Source organism: Silurus aristotelis (assembly GCF_946808225.1).
Source record: "Silurus aristotelis genome assembly, chromosome: 27".
NCBI lineage: Eukaryota > Metazoa > Chordata > Actinopteri > Siluriformes > Siluridae > Silurus > Silurus aristotelis.
This window is the reverse complement of record NC_139600.1, coordinates 16,074,279-16,098,117: the sequence shown is the minus strand read 5'-3', so window position 1 is coordinate 16,098,117 and position 23,839 is coordinate 16,074,279. Positions and strand designations below refer to the sequence as shown.

Genomic DNA, 23,839 nt, shown 5'->3' with positions numbered 1-23,839 from the left:
CTGACCCTGTATAATAACTGACCCTGTATCATAACTGACCCTGCATCATAACAGACCCTGTATAACAACTGACCCTGAATAATAACTGACCCTGTATAATAACTGACCCTGTATAACAACTGACCCTGAATAATAACTGACCCTGTATCATAACTGACCCTGTATAATAACTGACCCTGAATAATAACTGACCCTGTATCATAACTGACCCTGTATAATAACTGACCCTGAATAATAACTGACCCTGTATCATAACTGACCCTGCATCATAACTGACCCTGCATCATAACTGACCCTGTATCATAACTGACCCTGCATCATAACTGACCCTGTATCATAACTGACCCTGTATAATAACTGACCCTGCATCATAACTGACCCTGCATCATAACTGACCCTGTATAATAACTGACCCTGTATCATAACTGACCCTGTTTAATAACTGACCCTGTATCATAACTGACCCTGCATCATAACTGACCCTGTTTAATAACTGACCCTGTATCATAACTGACCCTGCATCATAACTGACCCTGTATAATAACTGACCCTGTATCATAACTGACCCTGTTTAATAACTGACCCTGTATCATAACTGACCCTGCATCATAACTGACCCTGCATCATAACTGACCCTGTATAATAACTGACCCTGCATCATAACTGACCCTGTATCATAACTGACCCTGTTTAATAACTGACCCTGTTTAATAACTGACCCTGTATCATAACTGACCCTGCATCATAACTGACCCTGTATAATAACTGACCCTGTATCATAACTGACCCTGCATCATAACTGACCCTGTATAATAACTGACCCTGTTTAATAACTGACCCTGTATCATAACTGACCCTGCATCATAACTGACCCTGTATAATAACTGACCCTGCATCATAACTGACCCTGCATCATAACTGACCCTGTTTAATAACTGACCCTGTATCATAACTGACCCTGCATCATAACTGACCCTGTATAATAACTGACCCTGTATAACAACTGACCCTGTATCATAACTAACCCTGTTTAATAACTGACCCTGCATCATAACTGACCCTGTATAATAACTGACCCTGTATCATAACTGACCCTGTTTAATAACTGACCCTGTATCATAACTGACCCTGTATCATAACTGACCCCGTATCATAACTGACCCTGCATCATAACTGACCCTGTATAATAACTGACCCTGTATAATAACTGACCCTGCATCATAACTGACCCTGTATAATAATAACTGACCCTGTATAATAACTGACCCTGTATAACAACTGACCCTGTATCATAACTGACCCTGTATCATAACTGACCCTGTATAATAACTGACCCTGTATCATAACTGACCCTGCATCATAACTGATCCTGTTTAATAACTGACCCTGCATCATAACTGACCCTGTATAATAACTGACCCTGCATCATAACTGACCCTGTATCATAACTGACCCTGCATCATAACTGACCCTGTATGATAACTGACCCTGTATAATAACTGACCCTGCATCATAACTGACCCTGTATAATAACTGACCCTGCATCATAACTGACCCTGTATAATAACTGACCCTGTATCATAACTGACCCTGTATAATAACTGACCCTGTATAATAACTGACCCTGCATCATAACTGACCCTGTATCATAACTGACCCTGCATCATAACAGACCCTGTATAACAACTGACCCTGAATAATAACTGACCCTGTATAATAACTGACCCTGTATAACAACTGACCCTGAATAATAACTGACCCTGTATCATAACTGACCCTGTATAATAACTGACCCTGAATAATAACTGACCCTGTATCATAACTGACTCTGTATAATAACTGACCCTGTATAACAACTGACCCTGAATAATAACTGACCCTGTATCATAACTGACCCTGCATCATAACTGACCCTGCATCATAACTGACCCTGTATCATAACTGACCCTGCATCATAACTGACCCTGTATAACAACTGACCCTGTATCATAACTGACCCTGTATAATAACTGACCCTGCATCATAACTGACCCTGCATCATAACTGACCCTGTATAATAACTGACCCTGTATCATAACTGACCCTGTTTAATAACTGACCCTGTATCATAACTGACCCTGCATCATAACTGACCCTGTTTAATAACTGACCCTGTATCATAACTGACCCTGTTTAATAACTGACCCTGTATCATAACTGACCCTGCATCATAACTGACCCTGTATAATAACTGACCCTGTATAACAACTGACCCTGTATCATAACTAACCCTGTTTAATAACTGACCCTGCATCATAACTGACCCTGTATAATAACTGACCCTGTATCATAACTGACCCTGTTTAATAACTGACCCTGTATCATAACTGACCCTGTATCATAACTGACCCTGCATCATAACTGACCCTGTATCATAACTAACCCTGTTTAATAACTGACCCTGCATCATAACTGACCCTGTATAATAACTGACCCTGTATCATAACTGACCCTGTATAACAACTGACCCTGTATCATAACTAACCCTGTTTAATAACTGACCCTGCATCATAACTGACCCTGTATAATAACTGACCCTGTATCATAACTGACCCTGTATAATAACTGACCCTGTATCATAACTGACCCTGCATCATAACTGATCCTGTTTAATAACTGACCCTGCATCATAACTGACCCTGTATAATAACTGACCCTGCATCATAACTGACCCTGTATCATAACTGACCCTGTATCATAACTGACCCTGCATCATAACTGACCCTGTATGATAACTGACCCTGTATAATAACTGACCCTGCATCATAACTGACCCTGTATAATAACTGACCCTGCATCATAACTGACCCTGTATAATAACTGACCCTGTATCATAACTGACCCTGTATAATAACTGACCCTGTATAATAACTGACCCTGCATCATAACTGACCCTGTATCATAACTGACCCTGCATCATAACAGACCCTGTATAACAACTGACCCTGAATAATAACTGACCCTGTATAATAACTGACCCTGTATAACAACTGACCCTGAATAATAACTGACCCTGTATCATAACTGACCCTGTATAATAACTGACCCTGAATAATAACTGACCCTGTATCATAACTGACCCTGTATAATAACTGACCCTGTATAACAACTGACCCTGAATAATAACTGACCCTGTATCATAACTGACCCTGCATCATAACTGACCCTGCATCATAACTGACCCTGTATCATAACTGACCCTGCATCATAACTGACCCTGTATAACAACTGACCCTGTATCATAACTGACCCTGTATAATAACTGACCCTGCATCATAACTGACCCTGCATCATAACTGACCCTGTATAATAACTGACCCTGTATCATAACTGACCCTGTTTAATAACTGACCCTGTATCATAACTGACCCTGCATCATAACTGACCCTGTTTAATAACTGACCCTGTATCATAACTGACCCTGTTTAATAACTGACCCTGTATCATAACTGACCCTGCATCATAACTGACCCTGTATAATAACTGACCCTGTATAACAACTGACCCTGTATCATAACTAACCCTGTTTAATAACTGACCCTGCATCATAACTGACCCTGTATAATAACTGACCCTGTATCATAACTGACCCTGTTTAATAACTGACCCTGTATCATAACTGACCCTGTATCATAACTGACCCTGCATCATAACTGACCCTGTATCATAACTGACCCTGTATAATAACTGACCCTGTATCATAACTGACCCTGAATAATAACTGACCCTGAATAACAACTGACCCTGTATACCAACTGACCCTGTATAACAACTGACCCTGTATAATAACTGACCCTGTATCATAACTGATCCTGAATAATAACTGACCCTGTATCATAACTGACCCTGTATTATAACTGACCCTGCATCATGGCTGACTGCAGTTTGGTAATAAGCTAGGATATGCAAGGAAAGAATTGCACTGTGCTGTAAAATGACAAAAACATATAAAGGAACAAGCAGTGCTCTACACTGGCTTCCTGGCGGACATGGGATTTAAACCTTTTACTGAGGGCAGAACATTTCCTGCTGTGCTGCCACTACCTGTCAAAAGAAGGGGAAGATTAAAAAGGCACTTTTGGAAGTGCACAACAAGACATATTGCTATTAGTCGATATCAAAAAGCCATCTGAATGAACCAACATGGCATCCCTCTCTCTCTTTCTCTCTCTCTCTCTCTCTCTCTGAGTGAAATGTTTGGTAAAATGTTTGAAATAATAATTATTTTAATAGCCACCACAGAAAGAGCATCATTAAAAAAAAAACTTTCAAACATGTATAGCACATAATAATGTCACATAATTAGAAACATTAAACTTTCCATCCAAGGGCTCCCCAGTTTAACCCAAACTGTCGTTCACTGCTGCTTTCATTGCTGCTCTGCCCCATTATTTAAAAAATAGAGTCATGGTCTTTGCATTTTGATAAAAGACAACCTTGACCCTTATGCGTGCCACATGGAAAGCCCTGAGCAAGTTCAATATTGTACCTTTGTGTGAAGCCCATCACAATGTAACCTGAAGGACTTCAACTCGGCTAATTTTACTTGGTCAAGAAGGAAATTTAAATCTATATTTATGATTTTAATGAAGTTCAGAAACGAAGACCTGCAGCCAAAAATGAATAAAATATAGGCAAGAGGAAACTCTCAACCCTTTGAGGGCTTGTCCTACTGGTTCAAAGAAGAGAATCAATCTGGGACATGCATTAAAGGGAAAACATAAAATATAGTACTAAGGGACAGACACGGAGAGAAAGAAAGAGAGGGAGTGAGTCTGCCAAAGAAATTCCACCTTTCAGAAAAAAAAGAAAAAAGAACAAAAGTTTGGGGTCCACCATTTCAGTAGATGTTGTGAGTGTGTTTGCATTAAAAGTTAATTGTCCTTGGAAAAAAACAATAAATAAATAAATAAAAGCCACTGGTTAGTCAGAACCTCTTACTTTATTCCACTCATGTTTTGCAAGGGGGAAAATTCAACCCAAAGATTCGGCTCATGAACCAAAACTCATCAATGGTGGTCATTAACCCCAAAGAGTCAAGAATTAATCACAGACTGAGACTGACATGCTTTATAATAGGACCAATCACAGAATGCCTGATTGAAGTCACTCTAGAACCAGGACCAATCTTAGACCACCTTAGACTCCAAACAAGTCAATTCAAGTCAATTCAATATATTTTATTCAATAAAATACATTTTGCGCTTTTAACAATAGACATTGTATCAAAGCAGCTTTACACAGATAATGGGGTGATAAAGGATAAATAAGATGTTCTTAAGTGTTAGTTTGTCTCTGATGAACAAGCCGGTGAAAACTGTGGTGAAGGAAAAACTCACAGAGATGCTGCAGGAAGAAACCTTGAGAGGAACCAGACTCAAGAGGGAAACTCATCCTCATCTGGGAAGCATTTATTACAGATAAATGATGTTGAGTCCAAATCCATCTTTAAAGCTCCTGTGCTACTCCGTAATTTCATGGATCTCCAGGGCGTTGATAAGAAACCGTCCCCAGCTGCACAGAGTCGCCTCCAATCGAAGAGAACTCTATCCAGAGGCCTGGACGAAGAGGGTGACAGGAAGAGAAGGATATGGATTATTATGTCTCCTTATTGTTGTATGAAAGTTAATGTCACTGTGCAGTTTGGACTCCAGAAGGTAACACAGACATGAGGGATCTCTGGGATAAGAGATGACCCACCACACCACCGTCAACAAACCTGAGTGAGCATGTGAGAGTGAGGGGATGACAGCATCTATATATCCCAGTTTACCAAACACTCTATATCCATGCTCCCTCCAAATCTGCTCCTTTACCTCACAAACACCTACTGACTAAAGACTTCACTAAATATATGTTTATTTGTCTTTGACTACCAGATCCCAAACACTCTAAGATAAGCACTTGGGGGACACCTCAATTCATCCATCAATTCTAAATCCTGAAGAAAGCAGAGCAGTTTGGATCTGTTGGAAAACACTTGGATCTGGACAGCTACACAACAATTCCAGAACAATGTCAGAACAATCCAGAAATTTTTTGACTTCAATGATTCCATAAGAAGGACCAGATTTGAAATACATAAAATCACAGAACACCTAAACGTATAACAAAAGTTCCCAAGCAAGCCCAGATTTTGCAGAAGAAAGACGCATCACAGATCATCTTTGGACTGCTAAAGACTGCAGTCAGAGGCTCTCTAAACCTAACCATTTCTGAAGAAGACCAAAAATCCTAACCAATCACAGTAATTTAAAGAAGAACTATGGGCGGAAGGGAAGAGAATTGACACTGTATTCGGTCCGAATGTAGCCACATAACCACACGATTCTTCTACTTCAAACCTCATTTCTAAAACTCTTCTTCTGACGGACAAATCAAAGTGGCTCTTAAAACTGACTGACATGAAAGTGAATGGAGGCTGTTGTTGCTGTTGTCTTTCTGTAGAGCCGCACTGTAAGTGCCCTCCACACACTCTTTAATAATACACACACACACACACACACACACACACACACACACACACACACACACACACACACACACACACACACACACACACACACACACAAGGTGCTTTATGCTCCAAATGCGAACAAACCAAACAACTCATTAGAGCAACATCCTGTTTTGGTCCTCGGTCATGTTTCATTATTTAAAGCCGTGCTCTGTGTGACATCGCCGAAGGTCTTCTCTTCCGATTGCATGTGTTTTTTTTAATTTATTTTTGATTTCTATACATTTGTTTAGTCGCTAGAAGCATTAACAACATTACTGGCAGCGAGCTCTTAGAAGCCGAACATTCAGAAGCCAGACTGAACACTGAACGTCGCCAATCAGGTCTCCAGCCAAAGCAGAGAAACAAAGCCGGACCAGTGAGTATCGGTGGACTTGGATGCAAATGGATCTTGTGTAATTGGATTAACAGTAGACCAGCAATCAGTAGATCGGGGCAGATGTGAAAAGACCCGTGAGGAGCCAGAGCAGACCCTGCGTAGTGCGTTTTGGTCAATCAAACCTACAGCCAAGGCAAAAATTTCATCAGAATGTTCTGAAAATGGCCAATTACATTAAGAGCAGACCAACAACCAGCCAATCAGGATCAATCTGGCACCACGACCTGGGACAGACTCCTGTACAAAAAAGAACGATTATTTAATTAAACCCCGAGCCAAACAAATCAGAATCAGGTGAGTTGGTGGGAAATTTTCTTCCAATCCGTTTTTTTCCAATTCACGAAGCAAACAAATAGCTGAGAACGTGGTAATCCTAATAGGTAGCCAAATTATATTTTTTCTTAATTTCTTTGGCCAATTATACCCAATGCGGAGCAATTGAATGCTCAGAATACGATTTAATGCTGTAAACGAATCAAAATCGGGGCTCCATTGAAAGACCTGTCAACTAGAAATGGGCGTTTCCAATCACCGACAGGTCACTCGTCCAGAATTGCACACGATCCCGATGATGAGCCAATCAAGGACCCCAGACGTGACGCCTGAGCGCCGTCTTCGACTGCACATTGTAAACAACAAGCGCAAGACTAGGCACGTTGCGCTACAATGAACACACAAATTTACTTAATAGAGTGAACATAATGTCACACGCTGCCTCGTTAGACGAGCCGAGCGACGGCTATAAAGTTTAGCTCTCCACATAAACAGTATAAAATATGACGCCGGAACGCTAAATGGCTTTGAATAATCAGCAACATAGACAAGACAAGCAGCCGCTCAGGTTACAAATGACTTTTCTCATTAAGGATAATAAGATCCATCTACGTATCTATCGCTATAATTAATAGATCAGAGGTAGAGTCATTGCTCGGGCTCTCGCTAATTACCTCCGCGGCGTGATTAAAAGCCGAGCAGATTTATAACCAGTCACCCAAAACAGAAGCAGCACGAGGACAAGCCTGCTTTTAAAAGTCGCAGTATACATCCGTCTGGCTAAAGTTTTTTTGTAGTATGGTAAATATACTTTTCATTCTTTTTAATATTTCATTATAATGAGCGGAAAAAGGTTGTATTATGTACAGGATATCACAGAAACCTTCAGCGGCAGCTTGAAAAATAAAGAAATAAAGAATTAAATAATTATATATTCAGAAACGACTATTTTAAGTAATAAATAAACAATAGACAAAACATTGTCAATTATTTGGTGTACTGTAATTATCTGAATTATAAAGGGTTATTTTCATGTGCATTTTTCTTTTCTTTTTTTACTTTGAAGTGCAACTATACGCTTAAAAAAACTATAACTTGAAAAAATGTGAAAAATTATGAATGAGTACATTTCAAATATATTTTTTTTATTTTAAACAGTAAAGTGCACATTTATTATAAATAATTGTAGAACTTTTAGAATATTGTAAAAAAAAAAGGAAAAAAAAGTTAAAAAATACCAAAAAAACAATAAATATATATAAAAATTGTGTAACAGTTTCGAATTTTTAAATAATAATATCAAAATAACGATAAATAGGTAAATAATAATAATAATTAAAGTGTTGTTTATTTAATAAAATATTGTAACAAGTCTGAGTTTTGTAAATTAATGTGTACTTTCTTTCGGCTTCTCCCAATAGGGGGCGCCACAGCGGATCATCCGCATGTTTGATTTGGCACATGTTTTTACGCTGGATGCCCTTCCTAACGCAACCCTCCCCATTTATCCGGGCTTGAGACCGGCACTAAGAGTGGCTGGGGTCGGTTCCCTGACCGGGGATCGAACCCAGGCCGCAGCAGTGAGAGCGCCGCATCCTAACCACTAGACCACCAGGGAACCTGAGTTTTGTAAATTAATAATAACTAAATAATTAAATAAAATAATAAAAACAACAATCTTCTTCTTCTTCTTCTTTCGGCTGCTCCCATTAGGGGTCGCCACAGCGGATCATCCGTCTCCATACCACCCTGTCCTCTATATCTGCCTCTTCTACACCAACTACCTGCATGTCTTAATAGTAATAAAAATACTACTACTACTAATACTTATTTAGTAACAGTTAAAAAAAATTAAAAACATTTCTATGCCAATTTTTCAATCCCTTTTTCATTCTCATGGAATGGATACAATTGCCAAGGACATGTTAAAATAAACTCGCTGCTGTATAAGAGAAATAAAGCACTTCTGTCAGGCTGCAGACGCGGAAGCAGATAAAGTCCAATCATGTTCTTTATTGAGGTGCAAAAAACAAAACACTCATACACCAATGAAAACAAAAGCAAACCCAGACATCCGCTCGTAACGAAGTATCCACTATGAGCGCGAATGTCAAACGCCTAATCCCAATGCAAGTAAAGCTTTCGGCAATGAGTACTTCAATAAGGAAATGGAGTTCGGAGAAATAGCCAGCGGTGAATCCCGGCGTTTGAGCAGCCACGCGATTTACCTGCATGACAATACAACGACCGACAGCCTGTGACTCAAGAACGTGAGTTTATGTAGTCTGATCTTTCATGAGCCACAGCTGTCGGTAATCTTGGAAAGCAGCGTGACTGCTATCGAGGGGGGCGTGGCAGGGTGAATCTCTGACAGCTACAGAGGGGGGCGTGGCAGGGTGAATCCCTGACAGTACCCCCCCCTCCAGGGGCGACACCTGACGCCCCAAAACCCACCTATGCCAGGCGGGCCAGGGCACTCCGAGGAAGGCCTCCTTAGACGCCTGGGAGCAACGGAGGCCTGGTAAGCATCCTCTGCGGAGAGCCGGCATGGAACACCTTGCAGGAGGATCCGGAACGGAGCCACGCCCTCGGTGCTGACGGGAGGCTGAGTAAAGCCCCTGGCGGGGATCGAAGCCGGAGCGATCTCCATGGCGGGGAACCGGAACTGGACGCCAACCATGACAATGACCGGGGAGTGGAGGACGTCCCGGGCGGAGACCAGGAACGTCGTACCACCCTCAGAGGGACCTGGAGGACCGACGTCGCCGTCAGAGGGACCTGGAGGACCGACGTCGCTGTCAGAGGGACCTGGAGGACCGCCGTCGCCGTCAGAGGGACCTGGAGGACCGACGTCGCCGTGCGGGGATCCTGTAGGCGATCCGTCGTCCTGAAGAGGACCTGGGGGCGAGACGTCGCCCTGCGTGGAGCCTGGATGCGATCCTTCGCCCTGAAGAGGACCCGGGGGCGATCCTTCGCCCTGAAGAGGACCCGGGGGCGAGACGTCGCCTTCTGTGGAGCCCGGGGGCGAGACGTCGCCTTCTGTGGAGCCCGGGGGCGAGACGTCGCCTTCTGTGGAGCCCGGGGGCGAGACGTCGCCTTCTGCGGGCGCTGGAGACGAGCCGTCGCCTTCTGCGGGCGCTGGAGACGAGCCGTCGCCTTCTGCGGGCGCTGGAGATGAGCCGTCGCCTTCTGCGGGCGCTGGAGACGAGCCATCGCCTTCTGCGGGCGCTGGAGACGAGCCGTCGCCTTCTGCGGGACTGTGGGGTGAGCCGTCGCCTTCTGCGGGACTGTGGGGTGAGCCGTCGCCGTCGGTGGAACCCGGGGGCAGCGGTTCAACTTCCCTTTTGCAGTCCTGGAGCCGGGGTGAGTGCACAAGGAAACCCCTGGGCGTAGGGGCGCTCCTTGGGACCCTTAGGAGCAGATCGGAGCCCACTGAGCAGCCTGGAAATGAGGTGAAGCCTGCCTGGAGATCCACGAGCGGAGAAGGGCTCGCCTGGAGGTCCACGACATCAGTGGAGCTCTCTTTGGGACACTGAAGCGGAGACGAGCTCGTGGGGTCGCTCGGAGGCGGAGACGAGCTCTCGGGAGGAGCCTGGAGCGGAGTCGTGCCCTCTGGAGGGACCTGGAGCTGGGCGGAGCTCTATGGAGGGACCTGGAGCTGGGCGGAGCTCTCTGGAGGGACCTGGAGCTGGGCGGAGCTCTCTGGAGGGACCTGGAGCTGGGCGGAGCTCTCTGGAGGGACCTGGAGCTGGGCGGAGCTCTCTGGGAGATCCTGAGGCGGAGCCGAGCTTTTCGTGGGCATGTCGCCTTGAAAGGGGCTCTGGGATGTGGCGTCGTCTGGAGAGGGACTCGGAGAAGTCACTTCGCCTTCTGTGACCGGAGGTGGCGGCGCGGCGCTCTCGTGAAGACTCTGTGGCGGCGCGGCGCTCTCGTGAAGACTCTGTGGTGGCGCGGCGCTCTCGTGAAGACTCTGTGGCGGCGCGGCGCTCTCGTGAAGACTCTGTGGCGGCGCGGCGCTCTCGTGAAGACTCTGTGGCGGGAAAGCACGCTCCTGGAGACACTGTGGCGGCGTGGCACGCCCACGGGAACCTCGGAACAGAGCGGCACGCCTGTAGAAGCTCTGTGACGGCATGGTGTGCTCGCCGACGCTCGGAGATGGTGTGGTGAGCCCACGAGAACCCCGGAACACAGCGGCACGCCTGTAGAAGCTCTGTGACGGCATGGTGTGCTCGCCGACGCTCGGAGATGGTGTGCTGCGTCCACGAGAACCCCGGAACACAGCAGCATGCTGGTAGAGATCCTGAGATGAAGCAGCCCTTTCATTAAAACATTGGGGCTGAGCTGCAGGCTCATGGGAAATCCGGCACGGAGCCACGTGCTCTTGAGAACCTTGGAATGGAGCACATTCCTCCTCAAGGGAACTGTAGTGGAGATCCACCACCTCAATCCCCAACTTCCCCAGAAGCAGCCCGCTGAATTCGGCGAGTGAGCCGAATTTGCCCCCTTTGGCGCTCCATAGTGAGCTGGCTTTGGCAAGAACTTCACCAGACAGGAGGGAAATACAGAGGGCAATCTTGGCTCGTTCGGAAGGAAACCGGGAAATGTTAACAGCCACATACTCGCCGATGCCTTGCAGAAATCCGCCCAATTCGTCTTTTTTCCCCGAGTAACGAGCCGGTAATCCCCTCGCGCTCTCTGAGGGGCGTGGCGCAGCCGCGCTCTCATGATCCGGCTTCTGTGGATCTGATCCGCGAGGAGCGGCACCGAGCTTCCGGAGGAAATCCGAAGCCGGGTTCAGCTGCCGATCCGTCGCGGTCGGAATCGCGGAATGGCGAATCCGCGTTCGGTATAGGTCGGTCGTTCTGTCAGGCTGCAGACGCGGAAGCAGATAAAGTCCAATCATGTTCTTTATTGAGGTGCAAAAAACAAAACACTCATACACCAATGAAAACAAAAGCAAACCCAGACATCCGCTCGTAACGAAGTATCCACTATGAGCGCGAATGTCAAACGCCTAATCCCAATGCAAGTAAAGCTTTCGGCAATGAGTACTTCAATAAGGAAATGGAGTTCGGAGAAATAGCCAGCGGTGAATCCCGGCGTTTGAGCAGCCACGCGATTTACCTGCATGACAATACAACGACCGACAGCCTGTGACTCAAGAACGTGAGTTTATGTAGTCTGATCTTTCATGAGCCACAGCTGTCGGTAATCTTGGGAAGCAGCGTGACTGCTATCGAGGGGGGCGTGGCAGGGTGAATCTCTGACAGCTACAGAGGGGGGCGTGGCAGGGTGAATCCCTGACAACTTCATTCCATGTTGTTAAAAGAAAACGATCAATTTGCAGGTCAAGAGGCTTCATAGTCATTTCAACCAATTACAGTGCAGAACACAGTAAAATGAGACAACGATTATCCAAAACCGCGGAGCTCCATGGAACAACCAAAATTACATAACGTGTGCAAACAACATTTAGTGCAACAAGACAACAAAATATCACCAACACCGAGCAATGCAAATATACTGTCCATATAATCTAAATTCTCTACATCTAAATGCCTGGTGATGACTGGGTAGAAGTTGGAAAAAAAAACCTGTGCTGATGGAGGCAACATAGCCCAATGATCTTCTCCACTGTCTTCAGCTTCAGTGTCAGGATGCAAAATGGTGCGATTCCCAAGTCAAGCAGTGATACGACTGCTCAGGTTCTCAGGCTCTCGACAGTCCTTGTGTAGGATGTGGTGAGAGCTGGGCTTTCCTCAGGCTCCACTGGAAGTAAAGATGCTGCTGTTCTTTCTTGTTGGAGTTGGTGTTAAGAGACCAGATGAGGTTCTTGACACAGAGTAGCTGTTGATGTTCAGCAAATTGTGGTTCAGTATGAATTCTAATCACTAATGAAAGCGCTTTAACACAAGCAGCACCAAATCCCAAACGCATTGATATTCCAAAAGCCAGGCCACTTGGGGTCAAGAGAGTTTGCGCATGCAGTACCGTCCTCCGTTTGATCGACAGTGTACATGCCAATTAGCAGGAATTTCACCTATAATTGAACAGAAAATCGGAACATAATTACTGATTAACTGATCTACTCTGTGTGATTGGAATGATTCAGTAATTTCACACTCCCAGCGAGGCGATAATGGGTGTCACTTGCCTGTCTTCATCACTGTTTGTTGACCTTTTGCACATGTTAAACCGAAAAAAAAAAAAAAAAAAGAATTAATATTCGAGCCCGACGCTGGATAATCTGCACCGACGCGGTTCGAGCCGGGAGACGTGTTTACTCAGAGTGTTTAGGAGCCGCAGTTAACCTCGGCCAAGGTCGCTTATTTCAGCTGCCGTTCTCCATTTTCAGGCTTGTTGTGGCCTTGTATTGCTTTCTGTGAATCCTATCAGCTTTACCATTACCCACAAGGCTTTCTAATTTCGCTCGATTTGAGCCCGCGGTGGTGGCGAGCGAAAGGAAATTGCAGGGTCACGCCTGAAAAAGCAAAGATACGGGACAGAGCGGGTTTCGCTTCGCCTTTGTTTGCTTATTGTTTAACATTTTTAAATAAGGCTCGCCTGAATTCAAGATCGGGCCGCCTTTTTATTTATTTATTTGTTCTTTTATTCTCAGTGTCTCGCTGTAAACAAGAACCCAGGGGCTTTATGTCATATTAAAGTGTAAAAGAAATATTCGGAGGTTATGAGGCGTGATCTGGCGGCCGAAGACAAATGGAGCGAGTACACAAGCGTTAAATTCCTCTAATAGCGAAATCTAAGAGCAATAAACAGCTAACGAGCTCTGATATGATCTACTAGCTGGAGGACTAAGCATTATCGAATGAATATAAATGAAGTCCAAGTGAATTACACAGTCTGAAAAACATTAACAACAACATAAAGAGTCTAAACAAAAAGGGCCTATTGTGTCTAGAACAAAGAAAACAGAAAAACCTTTTCCAATCTGCGTGGCTGAAAAAGAAAAAGCATCGTCCTTTCACGCGTACATGAAAACGACACCCAATTAAATATGATTTCAGGGTCAGGCTTTCCAAAAGGTTTATGGCGTCTTCATAGCCATATTACGAAGCACTTCTTCTTCTTCTTCTTCTTCAAATAGCAGTCATTGTGGAACTGTCTGACTGCCATCTAATTCCCGACAGCACAATAAGATCACTTTTAGCCCAACAAAAGACGTCGGGGGAAGCGGCGAATTTGATTGGCGCCCCATTATCGTCCACGGCGACGATTTATTTTGGAAACGACAAGCTGTTACCGTGTTCTTTCGCCTCCGTGTGCTAAAACAATGCGGACAGCATATGGGGCTTATCTAATTAATGTGAAAATCATTCATTAATCACGTCATACAAACTAGCATGTTATAATCTGGATTTAATGAGCTAGCAGCATGCCGTGACAGATGACACGTTTCTCTGAGTGTAAGCAAGATGGGGATGAGATCTGCAGGGAGAAGGAGGTCTGGTCCATTCCAGTAGCCATCTATCCATCTCTCTAAATGTGTATTAATCACTGTTTTTACTCATGAAATCCATCCACTTATTCATCCATACATCCGGTCGTTTATCAGTCCGTCCGTCTGCCCATCTGTCTGTGTATTCATCTGTTTGTCTTTCCATCCACTGATCCATTTATTACCCATCTAATACATCTATTTACCTATTTATCGAACTGCCCATTCACACATTCAGCCTTTATTTTTTCAAAGAATTAATCCATCCATCCATCCATCCATCCATCCATCCATCCATCAATACATCTACATAATTTGTCCACCAATCTAGTCAAGTCAGCCAACCAGCCATCCCTCCTTTAAATTGTTTACCCTGCCAGCCACTGATTTATACACCAACCCATCCATCCATCCATCCTTCCAGATTTTTTCTCTCTATTTAGTAACTATTTAGTCTATGAAATCCATCCATAATTCCTTTCAATTATCTTTTGAGTTATTAATTACTTAACAGTCCACCAATCTACCATTCCATGCATCCATCCATCCATCCATCAATCCATCCTTCCATCAATCCATCCATCAAAACATACATTCATGATCCATCTATCTATTCATGTGTCCATTCAGTCATCAATCCATTAATGCATCTAAGTGTAACCCATTTATGTTTTCATGGAATCCATCCATCATTTTAGTTAATAGTTTTTCTCTATTTACTAAGTTATGAAAATGCATTTATAAATTGTGCCTTAATTGTAGTTTTTTTTTAGATTTGAAAAATCTGCCAATCCATCCATCCATCCATCCATCCATCCATCCATCCAGATATCTTACCAGTCACTTCATCTATCTATCTATCTATTCATAATTTATTTTTTTTATAATTCTTCCTTTCAACTGTGTTTTGAGACATTTTATCAGTCCCACCCTCCATCCATCCATCTAGCCATCCATCCATCCATCCATATATAAATAAATAGCTAAAAGAGGAGTCAAAAACCTGCACGAAACAGTGAAAATACCCAAATTCTGCTAAAACAAAGACAAAAAGACAGAATAATCAGCAGCGAAATGAAAGAACAACAGAGAGACAGAACTCGATCACTAAGTAAAAGTGGGTTCAAGAGGAACTTTACATATTGTACTTTACCTGTAGGGTTTATTGAGAGAAAAAAAAACAGAGCTGTTTCTATTGTATATAAATATTAATAAAAGCATTGCTTTGTTTCAGGCTGAATTTCATTCTTCTGTTTATGATTCGCAGATTTATTTAATCAAAGATTTAGCGTTTTCTGTCTCCCTCCTGAACTCTGTCCTTTGAATTGCTGTGTAATTGCATCACACTCAGGGCATGTTCTCACTCTCGACGTCCATACTTACACATATTCCTTTCCCCCGAAGCTGCTCATTGAAGAGAGATTTGAACATTAGCTGATGTGCTAAATCATGCGTGGTGCTGGACGGAGAGGAATCAGAGAAGCTTCTCTTCTCTACTCTCTCACGAGACAAATCCCGTTGCCTGGCCATCCATATCCGTATCCAAATCCATATCATGCTCCCTCATATCCTTGCCAGTGATTGGATTCGTTGACCCGCTCAGTGGTTTTTATGCTAATGATGAAAAGATTGTAAGTTCTGCAGACAGCGCTGGTCCTCGAGCAAGAACATTAATCTTCAGAGGATAGCCTAAATTAAATTTGCTCACTTATTAATCGCTTTATATCTTATTCGTGCGTTCATCTTCAAGTAAGCTCTTTATCCTGGTCAGGGTCTCTGTGGGATTCCAGTCCATCGCAGGAAAGCACATACATTCATTACCATCGAAGGACGATTCTGCTGATAGGATAACCAGATATCGGGTTGTTTTCAGGTCAGAGGAAACTAGAGAACTGGAGTAAAACCCATGTGGACAATGTGGATCCAGAGGCTGTCACTGAACCATGAATGCTATAAAAGGAAATGGAGAACCTAAAAAAAACATTAACATTGGAAGAACATGCAAAAATCCACACACGCGTTTAACCCGAGCTAATTAGACAGGAGAAGGTTTAAAAATTCTACTAATTAGTGTACAAACGGTCACAGGTTCTCTTCTGATCCAAAAAACATCACCACTTAATGTCATGCCAGATCACCTGAGTTCCTAAAAAATACACTTCAGTTCCTTGTTGATTAATACTGCATTAACTAAAGGGTTCTACTTCTTCTGGACGGAGTTCTCTTAAAATATAAACCGGTCGCTCCTGACAAGCATGTTCTCTCCATCCTTGAGAAAAGACCCATAAGGTCCAATTACATGAGGACATAAACATGAGGAGAACTCTCAAGTTGAGGAGATATTTTTAAACCAGGTTCCTCTCAAGGTTTCTCCCTCATTTCATCACTGGGAGTTTTTCTTATCTTGTCATCTCCGGCTCAGATTAAATACAAACATACGATATGCTGGGAGCGTTAGCCCCGCCCCCTCATTCTAACCTTTATTATAACCGGCTATATCGTTTCATTGACGGTTGGCTTCATAAGGATTCGCAATAACGAGACACAAACAAAACGCTTCTGGATGCAGTGGAACCGCAGGCGGGTGCGATTTCATCGCGCTTAGTCAGAGTCTGGAAATCGGCCTGCGGTTTCCCTGCCAGTATCATTCCATCGTCGCTCCTCGATGAGCCATCTCCACCGATAAGTAAGAGTCCTGTTGGTGATATTTAAAATGACATTTTATTTATGGAGGACGTCAGAGCCGAAGGAAGACTAAAGCTCTTTGTGATGGAAATTGAAAAATGAACAGCGCTTTGTTATTACCGAATGCATAAATGTATTTAAATTCATGAGATTCGACCGCCGCCGTGGCCCGGAGAACAAACGTCTGAGTGTGTGTCCTTATCGAGACGGCGGATCTGAAACCTGCTAATTTACTCTCAAGGAGTTGCTATGATAACGGATTTGGGGTGATATGCTAGCGCTGGGCTAACTTTTACATTGCTATTCTCATGTTAATAACATCGACGTACGCTAGAATTACGCTAATGCACATTTTTGGTAATTCATCACAAGTCTGTGGGCACCACCATAAAATTGGTTCAACATCTCATTTCTCATTCAGTCTCCATTTGCTCTCCACTCTTTTCTGAGATGGTCCATTAGATGTTGCGGAGATTCATTGAGCCGCATGGGCGCTTTTACCGTCAGATACTGATGTCGGTGAGGTGAGGAGGGTCCTGGAGTGCAGTCAGCATGAGAAATCCACCCCAAAGATGTTCAAAAGGGATGAAGAGCCTCCACAAGGCAAAATTCCATGCCACTGCATCCAAAGATGTCCAATACAATTGGGTGACTTTGTGGGAACGTTTTAGGGAAGCACAGATAGCTGGAAAAATTAGGTGTCCCATTACTTTTGGCAACAACATGTATGTTAATTTTTTTTCGCCTCAGAAAATCATCAACTAGAAACACTTTCTTGCATCAGTAACCCGTAATTTATTATTATTATTATTATTTTTTCCAATTGAATGAAAAATTGAGGTTATTGTGCTCTTTAACGTCCATCAGACTGACAGGCATTCTGCTCCTTCACAGAGTTCTCTCTCTCTCTCTCTCTCTCTCTCTCTCTCTCTCTCTCTCTCTCTTTCTCTCCATTTCTTTCTCTCTGTATACCCTGATATAAAAATGTCTCATTGAGGATGTGGATCCTTTTTTCATATTTTCCTCATTTCCTCCTCTCATCTTTACGTCTCTGTCGACGTGTGGTTTCCCAACCAAATGAAAATGTAGGCTTTTCTATTTTCAGAGGCCATAATTATATATTTTTTTCTCTCTCTCTCTCTCTCTCTCTCTCTCTCTCTCTCTCTCTCTCTCTCTCTCTCTCTCTCTCCATCCTTTCCTCCCTCCTCTTTCTACCCTTCATGCAGGTCTGCGCTCCACTCGGCCTCCCTGTCTTCAGAGACCGAGCCTGGCAGAAAGTTGGCACGAGGCAGAAGCGAGGCTGGCGGAACACGAGCCGTTCATTGCCCTCGGGTTAAACGGACAAGATGGCGGCATGGTGGAGGGGGAGGAAAAAGAGTTTTCTCAGGGAGGAAGAAAAAGGCTGTTAGCGTTCCATTCAAGCGGAAAGCCAAGACAAAAAGCCTTTGTCAAGAGCAAGCAGAGTTCGTATGATCCCAGCGGTCATGCTAGTGCACTCGCCATCATTCAGCGCTAGTTTCTCAATCTGAGTCTGGTTCGTGTCGTGCCTCGGAGCACAAGAACTTCCCATCAAATTCGACGGCATCATTTCACAAAAACGACTAGTCCAGAATGACTGAACTTAAATCCAAGCTATTCTGAAAAATCGTAGACTATGGCGAGAGAAAAGATGATTAATAATTATATAACGCTGAGATCGCTAACTTTCAATTCTGTCAGTCAACAACCCTGACGACCTTTCAGAGAAAGCTATTTCTGAAGGGATGTTTACCCTGATGCTCAAACACTTGCCAAAGCAAAGCAGGAAAAAAGTGGTATAAAAGTGTAATCAGGTGAGAGTAAATGATGACAGGATCCACAGTCTGAGACTTTAGGAACCAAACTCAGATTCGGTTTAGGCGTGATGAATCCTTTAAGCAGAGTTGTTGAAAAAAAAAACCTGTCAAACTGAACAGAAATGTCAAAGCATGGAAACGAATAATACAAAGAAATAGGAAAAGTTCAGGTGAGAATGTAAGATATAAAAAGATGCACATGCAGACATACAGATAGACAAATGGTGAGGATGGTAGAGGAGAATAGTGGAGAGGCGACACCTTCACTGTCAATAAAAATCACAGAGGCCACACCTCCTATATCAGGACCAACATACAGAAAGGCCACACCTCCTTAATTAAGACTGAGATACAGACAGGCCACACCTCCTTAATTAAGACTGAGATACAGACAGGCCACACCTCCTCTTCACTGCAGCACTTAATTAGAATCAGCTTATTTGCAGTTATAAATCCACTCAGCTTTTCTCCTCTAATTTCAGTCAGAAAGAAAACGTGTAGTCAAAAGCGTGACTGTAAATAAATAACCGTACAGTTTCATTTTGATGTTGATGGACGTTGTTCTTGCTGTAAGGTCTGCACTGACCAGAAGAATATCGAAGAGGACGTGGCTGAAATATTAAGAAAGCGCGTTTTAGCGTTGGCATGGAAATCCACACTCGAGTAATAAGAGGAAAGGCTCGTGCCCACACAATGAGATCTTAAACCTGTTTTCCCATCGACTCTGAAGAAAAAGGATCAAACACACCAACACACACTCAGAGAGTCTGGCAGGCGGTGAGGGGTATGAGCAAGATGAGGATGAATGCATAAAGAAAGAGAAAGAGGCAGGAAGACAAAGCAAGCGTGTGTGGAAGGTTGAAAAAAAAAAACCATGAGCCATCAAATGATAATGGAATGTAATTATACAGATGGGATTTAAATGGAAAAGACAGTTTGGAGTGAATTGTAATTAGGAACGATACGCTTGACCTGTTACAACGCAGGACATTTTCCTCTTACTGACACCCCTGAACATTAATCTATACTGTACTCCAGGAGAAATTCCTAAACGTCCTAATGAATCTGCCTGAAGATTAAATGAATAAAAGAATGAAATAAAACATTATCATATGCGTCCAGCGTTTCTGCTATAACTCCACCTCCAAATTTTAGTGTGCAGAGCCTAGATGTAGCTGATTCCTGTCCTAAATCATCTAAAACATAATTTAAATCATTTTTTTTGTTACCCTATACAGCTCATTCATTTATCTCATTTCACATTTAGTCCCCATTTGCCATTGTAATAACCTCCATTCTTCTGGGAAGATGTTCCACTAGATTTTCTTTCAGCCACAAGGGGGCATCAGGTACTGATGTTGGTAGGGAGGCCTGAGGTGGCATTCCAATTTAGGATTGGTTCTCCAAGTTCAAGTGAAGGGAAACAGTTTAGGGAAGGACCTCATACACAGATCAGGCATAACATTACGACCACCTGCCTAATACTGTGTTGGTCCTTTCTGCTGCTAAAACAATCGTGACCCGTCGATCATCAACAGTCTGAACTTCTTCAGCTGTTTGAGCTAGAGGAGCTTGTCTGTTGGATTGGACCACACGGACCAGCCTTCACGGACCAGAGTTTTGGAGACACTCTGACCCAGTCATCTAGACGTCACCATGTCAAACTCGCTCAAATCCTTACGCGCGCCCATTTTTACTGCTTCTAACATCAACTTTGAGCACAAAATGCCTAATAAATTATTTACCCACTAACAGGTGCCATGATGAAGACATCATTCATGTTCACTTCACCTGCCAGTGATCTTAAAGTTATGCCTGATCTGTGTATATGGCTGGACAAATTAGACATTAGACACCCAAGATGCCACAGGTACATTGTGGAAAAGAGGTCTTTTACTTTCCTGTGAAAAAAGTGTTGAAAATTGTATGTTTCCTTTTTCTATTTTGTGATGAAAGTGAAGAAATTGTAGCCTGCAGCTCTATACAGTGCATGGAACAACATTCAAATGTTAAAGATGTATTATTGGACTGTATTAGTGTACTGCATTAGCTGGATTATTTGATTTTGATGCTTACAAAACACACACACGTCTCTCAACATAGTTTTCTATCTTGATATCATTTAACCAAGTAACCACTGGGAAAAATCTCAGCACCGATTTCTTTAAACTACAGCCATTACAGCATACAATGTAGATGTCCATCAGGTGTAATGACTTTTCCAAACCATGTCAGTCAAAACACGACCACGGCGAACAAAGGAAGAACAAAAATGGCTGAAGTTTGGGCTGTTTATCTACACTTGATAGACACAACCTAGCACCATCTAAAAAAAAAAAAAAAAACTACCTGAGCTCTTTAAATCTGTCCAATCCTACCACCATGTAGAACCTTCCAACCCCCTCTGCTTAAACACTGGCCCTGGAGATTTATTATCAGAGTTTAACCCTTGACGACCTTCCACCTTGCAGAACCATCCAACCACCTGCCAAGGGTTCATCTTAAACCCCACACAGATTTATAATTATGGAGTTTATTCCTTTATAATCTACCACCTTGTACAACCTCCCAACCTCCAGAAACAGCCTCACTAGTAACTCATAAGCATTTAGAATGCGGCACAATCCTCACCAGGAGTTTTTTCCCCTCAAGACAAACCACATTATAAAACCTTTTACCACCTCGTTCCTCGTAATTTAGAACCATCAAGCTTTCAGCTCGACACCTGCTTGTGAAGAATCAGCATTTGCAGAGTTCACTTCCAGATGATCTTCCACAGGAGTGTCCAATCTCTTACACAAAGGGCTGGTGTGGGTGCAGGTTTTAATTCCAACAAATCAATGGCCACACCAGATAGTCATTAAAAATGAAAATCATTAGATTTAAACAGGTAGAATTTGGTGTGGACTTGCTTGGTTAGATTTAAAACCTGCACGGCTCTTTGCAGAAAAGATTGGACACCCCTGATGCAGATGTTTCAGAGTTTAATTCCTAAAGAAGTCCCAACCCCTGGAGCTCCTTGTTTAAGTGTCTAACCATCTTCCACCCAGTTCCTGGTCATTTATAAGCACTAAGCTTTCAGCCTGGACAGCTTTCAGATCTGAAACTACAGGTTTTTTAATTCCTTGGATTTCGACCACAAAGTGGAACCATCCCAAACCTCCAGAGTACACCAGAGCAGTGTAAAGCACAACTTGCAGTTTAACAACTTCCAGTCGACAACATGCTGAAGTACTGCTACCTCTGAACAGCACCAGCGTGCAGAGCTCATGTTTTATCTTTTTAACGTTAACCCCACACAAACCTCTGTTCGTACATTTCTCTTTTTTGGTTTTCTTGTTTCACCACTTTTTCTTATGTTTTATCCTCTGTGGCACCCTCTGGAAAAGTGCACACTCATTAAAAAAACTACACACAGGTGTGTGCTCATTAACACTTACTTCCTACAGCCCTCAACCACACCCTTGCTTCTACACAGATCTCCATGCAGCACAGGGACACTGTCCTGCTGGAACAAGGTTAGGTCTCCTAGTTCAAGTTAAGGAAAAACTTACTTCTAACACATCCAGTGATGTCCTGTACATCTGGTGTCCTAATACACCTATGTCTATGTCTGCATTGATCCAGATAAATGTGAAAATAGTGCTTTCGTGTAAAAAAAAGTCCACACTTTAGTTTTGAATCATTTCCCAAAAGTTGTTCATTCACACTGAAACCACTGAAAATTCTTACGCAAGATGCTTCGACCTGCATTGTTTTCAAAAAGCTATGTTTTCCTCATCTGAAAAGCCGTCTTTAAAAAGGCCAAAATTTAGATAAAAATCTGCACTTTCAAAACAAATTAAATGTTGTGGACCTGGCCAAAAATTTGAGACCAACCCTGCTCTTGGGGATTTATATATCTCAATGTTATAAAGTTTCAACCACCATGGAAAAGCTCACAACCTATAGCAACAATGTTCCTGGTCTTTTTCTAAACCAGGAATTAACACCAAAGCCTGCATTTGAAGATTTAATTCAATTCAATTCACTAGCTTTATTTGTAGAGTACTTTCAACAATGGACAGATCTTCCCAGAGATAAAGTGCTTATAATGTTTATATATATATATATATATATATATATATATATATATATATATATATATATATATAAAATTGTGTCTACATTTGTAATGTATATTTGTTCCTTATAATTGTAAGTTTATCACTAATGAGTGAGCCAGTGGCGACTGTGGTGATGGAATATCTCCTTGTGATGTACCATGAAGAAGAAACCTTGAGAGGACCCAGTCTCAAAAGGGAGCCTATCCTCATCCTCAGCACCGAATGTCTATTTATTGTTGAGGTGTTCAGTGATAGCGCTTAAATGCAGTTCCTCAGGAACTTTATGGATCTTTTGGCTGTTGATTTGATTGATCAGAGTCTGTGTTTTTTTCGGTTGAACCTTCCAAACCACGCAGCAACACCAATCCTAGAGATACATTGCCATCAAAGACTTTTGTCTAAAATCCTGCTGTTTGAGGTTCCACCCCAAAGAGCCTCCAAACTCCTGTAGTCTTATTTATACCCACCAAGTCGTCACACTTTTCTCCTGAACATTTATCATGCCAGAGCCTCCATTTCCAAACGTTTACCAGTGCAGCTCCAGCCCTA

General features: G+C 43.0%; 1 long non-coding RNA gene across 1 annotated transcript; it reads right to left on the bottom strand.

Moving 5' to 3' along the window:
* Positions 1 to 16,053: 16,053 nt before the first annotated feature.
* On the bottom strand, positions 16,054 to 23,777 carry LOC310721524. The gene is made up of 3 exons (XR_014532088.1): positions 23,673 to 23,777; positions 16,373 to 16,614; positions 16,054 to 16,278 (listed from the first exon to the last, which is right to left on the bottom strand). It is a non-coding gene; the product is annotated as an uncharacterized lncRNA (long non-coding RNA).
* Positions 23,778 to 23,839: the final 62 nt, after the last annotated feature.